The following is a 6,954-nucleotide window of genomic DNA, read 5'->3' as shown; positions in this document are numbered from 1 at the left end:
GGTGGCAGGCAGATGCCCCAGTGAGCTCATCTGATCTTCCTAATGTATTCAGCAGTGGAAGTGGGGTTTCCATGAAGCCAGAGGTCTGGTCTGGCACCGTCACTGTGTGCCTTACTAAAATTATGCCTTGGCATAAGATCCTTAATTCCTCTGAGCCTCAGTTTCCTTGTCTATGGAATGTGAGAAATTATGACTGCTTCACAGGATTTCTTTATTTTTTAGGTTTTTGCCACAGGTGTGTGAGCTCATGAGAGAAAGAGAAGGAAAGTGTGTGTGGGGGGATGGCCACATTGTAATCACTTCCATCCCTTCCGTTCTGCTCTGAGGATCTGGGCATGCATGCATCATGCCTGGTGTGTTTTTCAAGCTGCCAGGTCTGGGACTCGAACTGTGGAGTTGGCTATGTGGGATACAGTGCCTTCACCTCCCCACACCTGCTGGCCCCAAAGATTCCTCGATACTGGGTCATCGGAGAAGGCATGCGTGTTTTTCTGTGCGTCGTGACTTTCCTGACGACCCAGTAAGTGAACCCCGTGGTAAGCGTGAGAGTACTCTGCACTCGTAGGGCTTGGACAGTGTCGTCTCCGTTGCTGTGTGAGGCAGAGCAGCGCAGAGGCTAAGGAACTGCACATCGGGGACTGCTCTCACATCAGAAGTTCAGCTCTGGGGGACAGAGCAGGACAGCGCCACCGGCAGTGTGACTGCCATGAACCTGGGAGCTGGTGGGACACGGGCAGATGGTTAAGGCCAGCTTTGCAGGGGGGGTGACCCAAAGGCAGGCTCGGGAGTTGAGCATAAGAGAAAAAGGCAAAATGGAGGCTTCACACTTAGCTCCCCTACATGGGAAATGAGAAGGAAGGGGGAGGCTGAAGTGATGGATCACAGATCCTAACTCAAGGGAGAAAGGAGGAGTGGGGGGTGTCAGTGCCAGAGGCCCTCAGGATGTTGCAGGTAGACGAGTGAGAGAAGGAAGAGGGAGGCTGAAGTGATGGGTCACAGATCCTAACAAGGGAGAAAGGAGGAGTGGGGGGTGTCAGTGCCAGAGGCCCTCAGGATGTTGCAGGTAGACGAGTGAGGCTGCACTGGGGCTGGGAGCTTGTGTAGGCGTGAAGTTTCGAACCTGTGACAGCAGAAGGGATCGGCGATCTTTGCTCAGTTTACCGTAGAAGCTTGAGACAATGTGGCTCTGGCTGAGACAGAGTTGACCCCTCCACCACTTTGGAGGTTGGAGCTCGGCACATCACTCTGCATCCCTGCAGTGGCTGAAAACCCACATGTCATGAACCCTCGCAAAGTCCGTCCCCACCATGGTGACTGACTTGTTGTGAAGTGCCAGCTCGGGGCTTTTCTCCCACAGTTGTGCAGGTGGTCACAGCTCCCCATGTCACACTTAGCGTGCTCACATCTGAACTGCTCAGATGGCTCACTACATGTCCTGTCCTTACGTTTACCTTGACAAGGACGACCGTGTGCCTGCAGGGGCAGCCCCGAGGCAGCCTGCCCTGCCATGGCTGCATGTGGTGGCATGGAAGTGTGTAAGATGTAAAGGTCACACCACTCGATTTGGGGTCACCCAAAGCAGTCTGGATTCAGCTCACAAAGTATGAAAGCCCCTATTCTAGGGCACGTCAACTCTGCTGATGCTCCGACAGAAAATAATGCAAGACTCTGCAGACACTGGGGACGTCCTCTTCGTCCCCATCCAACTCTGTCCTCGTCCCTTCCTTCCACATAGTACCTTTGGGATGTAGCCTCTGCTCCATGGCTTTGATTTTGAGACAGGGTCTTGCTTTGTGGTCCAGGCTGGCCTCGAACCCTCAATCCCCCTGCCTCAGCCTCCAGGCAGCTGTGACTAGAGATGTGAGCCAGCGTGCCTAGCTAGCTGGTGTCTATACTTTAACCGTGTATGTGTGTCCCTCAATATTTAAGTTCACTGGAATAGCACATTTATATTGAAATAGTGCCACAGTGTGCTCTTCTCATTCAACATTCTACTTTCAGTTCTTGTCTCACTTGCATACCGACCTCAGCCGTCCATTCCAGCTGCTGTTCGGTAGGAGCCGGCACCACTAGACCAAGGCGCCGGGCTGTAGCTCGGCCTTTCCCCGGCAGACACACGTAGCACCGTTGTCTGCGAGGAGGCACACGTCAGGTGCTTTGCAGACTCCCATCCCTGATAGGCTATGTCCCACCACGCTTTTTATGGATGAGCCTGCGACCCAGCGAGGCTGAGTAACCCCTCCAGGTCACAGAGCTGTAAGTGGAGGACCAGGGCTCAGACCCGAGTGGTCTGCCGGGTGAGAGCAGAGGACACAGGACACAGCCCTCACCTGCCCCGGGGTACTCCGGCTTTCCACACTCAGTCTCATGAGCATATTCATGTTTTGTTTTGCTATAGGTCGTGTGAGCTCACAGGAGCGGGACAGAAAGAAGAATGAGCAGTCACCCCCCGGGGGGATGGCCATGCTGCAGTCCTGTCTCCTCCACTCTCCTCTTGGGATGTTGGACATGCGTGCACATGTGCCTGGCATGATTTTCAAGTTGCTAGGTGTAGCTTCATGAAGCGTGAAGTTGACCACGTGGGATCCAGCCTCCTGACCTCTGTGCCACCTGCCGGTCCTTGTGGTCTCGTCCCTGTGCTGCCGCCCTCTACACAGACCAGGCTGTACACAGGTGTGGGACGCGGGCCTGCGTGACGTCTGGTAGCCGCTGAGTTTGCGGAGTTAACGAATGGGGAATCTCATGCCAAAGGACCAGCTCTGGCCCCGAGGGCATTGAGAGAAGCGAGCTGCTCAGGCCTCTGCCCAGCTCACACGACGGGCCGTCTGCTGTCACCCTAACCGTCCGAGACACGGTGAAGGTGAGTACTTTCAGGAGAGGGATGGCCACGGGGGTAAGTACCTCCTCTGGGCCGTCCCTCCGCCATCGCCGGCGTCCTTCATGGCCACTGCGGTTGGCTGTGTGGTCTGCTCACGAGCTGGCCCTTCCTCAGGAGGACCCGGCCCATTGGCTTAACTCCTCAGTCTGCCGAGCGCTCAGCATCCGAAGTGAAAGTGGTCTTGGGACCAGCAGGTGGCGTGGTGGTTAAGGTGCTGGACACTCCCACATGGCTGACCAGGGTTCGAGTCCCGGACCAGGTGGCTTGCTTTCTCACTTCCTCTTTCTCTCCCTCTCTGTCCCTTTCTCTGGTCAAATTAAAATAAATAAATAAATAAGTAAAATTACATAAATAATTATTAAAAAAAGAAGTGAAAGTGGTCTGCAGGTTCGTCAAGACCCCTAAGTCTGGACCCACGTTTGCACAACCGTCCGTAACAGAAAGTAAACAAATGTGTCAGTGTATGGATTTCATACACCGATTTGGAGGAGCAGTGCTTTTTATGTTTTCCAAAGTATTCCGTCAAACCGCTGACAGGAATGAGGACTAGCCAAGAAGAAAGTTCCAGAACACCAACCTCCCTGCCCTGGCCTGTGTCTGCGGAGTGCCGCCCCCCCCATTCGCATCCTGCTTCTGTGTGACGAATCCATACCAAGCAGCACTGCTGTCTGCCCCGCCCCAGAGGCCTTCCAGAGCAGGGTGTTTTTACGGAGAAACAGAGGGAAGGATATAGCACCGATTCAGGTTTAAGAGCCACCTGGAGTCCGTTGTTCTTCCTCTGGGAGTTCGTGATTATATAATGTACTATTTTCTTTTCTCATAGACGCCTCCAGTGAGAGCCTCCAAACCCTGGCCCATCCCCAACCCCACACCTCATTCAGGGGCATCCTGGGAGCACTGGTGTCCCCTTTCTGTTCTGTCCCTCTTGTACCTATCTCCCTGAGGACAGATGACACAGTGGACATGAACAGGGTCTCATTGGACTTCCTGGGGTCAAATCACAGCTCCTTCACTCACTGATGGTGTGACTGGGGAGCTGAGCAAGTGACAGGCGGACGGATGACAGCTGGTTGGCTTTGTGGGGTATTTACGCCATGGAAATGGATTATGGCTGCAAATCGGCACCTGCCCCTTGTCCCCCGGTCATCGCCCTTTGTCAGCACATCACTGCTCGCTTTCTCGTCTGTGCACATCTCGTGGAGAATTTCAGGGGAGGTCCTGGTGAGAGTGTCACTGCTTGGCTGTGTGTGTTCACTAGAGAGAGACAGAGACAGAGGGAAAGGGAGGAAGCACACCCCAATGCGGTGTGGTCACACTCTCTTCTCCACTATTTCTCCATCTGGCTGGGGTGTGGGGCACACATGCACACTTACCCAGTGTATTTTTGAAGCTTCCAGGGCTGGGATTTGAACAATGGTCAGCCATGTGGGATCTGGCTCCCTTTCCCACTAGGCTATGGGTCTGGCCCATTGGTAATGTAATCAAACAGAAAATCATTTGAGTAGGGCCTTAAAACAACTGACTTAGAGTTGAAGGAAATGTGTGTTTTAATGTTATTTGTGAGGCAGACACTGATGACAGTTATAAAATTAGAATTCTAAATTTAGCATTGATTACTTCATTATACATATTTCATTTGGCTAGGTGTTAGAAAACATTTCTTAAAATTTCTGTTTTTCTTCTCCCAACTAAGCAGAGTTTAAGGATAGTGAATTACAACATTTGGTAGTTCAGGAAACAGACATGTTATTTTTTTTTAGGTTTTTGCCATAGGGTGCTTATGCTCGCCAGAAAGAGGCAGAGAGGGAAAGTGAAAAATCACTCTGGCCAACGCATGTGCCCCATAGCAAAAATCTGTCAAAAAAAAAAAAGAAAGAAAGAAAAAGAAAAAAAATCTGGCGCCCTGCAGCACGGAGCCCAGCGGATGAGAGGGACGGCCGCTCATGGCGCTGGGCCTGGGGTCCACACGCATAACTGACTTCTGTTCTCTGGCCTTCGGCACTCCTGGGCTCCACTTCCATCTCCTCCCCTCTCGTATCTCTTGTTCCTGTGTTGTCTTACCTGGAAGATGGGCCAGTGTGGACCTGGATCTTCCAAGTGTCAGAGGTCAGTGAGGGAGGACACTGATCAGGAAATCGCTTCTCAATGTAACCAAACCACAGTGAGTCCATATCGCCATCTTGGGAGTCCATCTTGATAGGCTGACGCTTAGGCCTAACACTAACCAATGAGAGTTAACAGTCACCTTGCTGAGACCTGACACACCAGGCAAAGGAGACAGGGTGGGGAGGGTGCCGCCGGCCCCCTCCTTGCGACTGGCTGAGAAGCCTTTATTAGCTTGACTGCTGCAAAGCCCATGGATTGATAGACCCCCTACTGCTTCTACCACAGATCTAAGGGGCCAGCCCGTGGCCTAGGCAGTAAGAGAGTCACATCCCACATGGCTGACCACAGTTTGAATCCTGGCCCTGCCGGCTTCAAAAACACACCCAGCAGGTGCATGCCTCGACCCCGGCCGGGATGGGGAGGAGGAGTGACTGGCATGACCACCTTCCTGGGGCACCTCCTCTCCCCGTTTCTCTGGCGAGTGCCACGTCCTCTGGCAATTTAAAAATAAGTAATAAAACAGGGTCTAGGAGCTGTCTCGGCTCCATTTTGCTTCTGCTGCCTGTTAGTCATTGCTGATCTTTTAGCTTCACGCAGAGAACCGAAACTTGCTATCCTGCCCAGCCCTTGGGTGCCCTGAACAGAATCCGCACGTCTCCTCGCCCTCCTGACCAGGCCTCTTCATGGTTCTGCCCGAGATGATGGACATGCTCCGGATGTGCCCCACACCGACCCCTTCCCCATGGAAGTCTGAATCTCAGCCGGGACAGCGGGGAAGGGTGTGACGCTGACCCGCTCTCTCTGTGCTGGCCTCGTTACTCACCGACTCCTGCCTTTAGAGATTGGTCTCTTTGGAGTAGCGTGGCCCCAATTCCTGGTCCTCTGGTCTGGGCCCCCGTGACTGCCGTGGCACCAGTCCGGGTGGCATCGGCACAGCACTGGTGTGTCTAGGACAACGGACTCCTTTATTCTGCTGCAGGGGTTGTGCTTACAATCGAATCGAATCCAGTTTAGCTTGACTTAAAAGGAGAAGAACAGGCTGACCCAGTAGCATAGTGGTTAAGTGTTGTGCATTGGGTTCCGTACGGCTGACCGGTTCAAATCTCCACCCTGACGGCTTGGAAAACATGCCAGGCCTGTGAACACATGTGTGCAAGATCCTAACAGGGCAGAGAAATGGAGGAGAGGGACCGCAGCGCCCACGGGCGTGCTTTCTCTCTGTCGCTCGCTTTCTTTGGCAAGCACACACACCTTCTGACAATAAAAAAGACAAGATGAAACAGGTGTCACAGACGTGACGGCTCCAAGGAAAGGGTGAGAGCCATAGCAGATGGTTGGGGAAGGGGAGCCGGCTCACCCAGCCACAGGGCCGGCATAGGGTGCGTGTGCTTGCCAGAGAAACAGAGACAGAAAGCGAGAGATCACCCCCGAGGGGATGGCCATGCCGCAATCCCTTCTCCATCAGGCGCATTTCTTTCCCCCTCAAGCTGTTCCTTCCCTTCCTACGCAAAAGGCCCCCCACCATGCCACAATCACACAATGACAGGGCCTCGGGCTCCGCAGGGTGCAGGGGCCTCCTGGCGCTCGGGCTGGGGAGCAGGCCGTCCCAGGCCCCGCGTGCTCTACGTGGAGGGCATGAGCTGCATCGGCCAGGCAGTGGACCGGGGCCTGGCGCGAAGTCTCCTCAGTCATGAGAGGTGGCCTGACCTTGAGCAAGCCGCACCCGCACCCGCGGATGCAGGATCGGAACCTCAGTCACGAGGGCGGAGTCGCCAGCCCCGCATTCACACTGCCACTCAGTTCACACCGGCTTCCTGCCACCCGCCCCGGCCACTGTTCCACAGCGTCTCCTGCAGCTCTTCGCACGTGGGAAAATTGGAGAGAACCCCTAAGGAGACACCAGTGTCCAGCGACCAGTCAGCCTCTGTGCCTGCTCAGCCAGTGCTGGCAGAGCTCCTGCAGGGCCAGGG

The sequence above is a fragment of the Tupaia chinensis genome, unplaced genomic scaffold (genome assembly GCF_000334495.1).
Source record: "Tupaia chinensis unplaced genomic scaffold, TupChi_1.0 Scaffold000161_1, whole genome shotgun sequence".
NCBI classification, from domain to species: domain Eukaryota; kingdom Metazoa; phylum Chordata; class Mammalia; order Scandentia; family Tupaiidae; genus Tupaia; species Tupaia belangeri.
The sequence above is the reverse complement of the archived record's forward strand: the minus strand, read 5'-3'. Positions refer to the sequence as shown.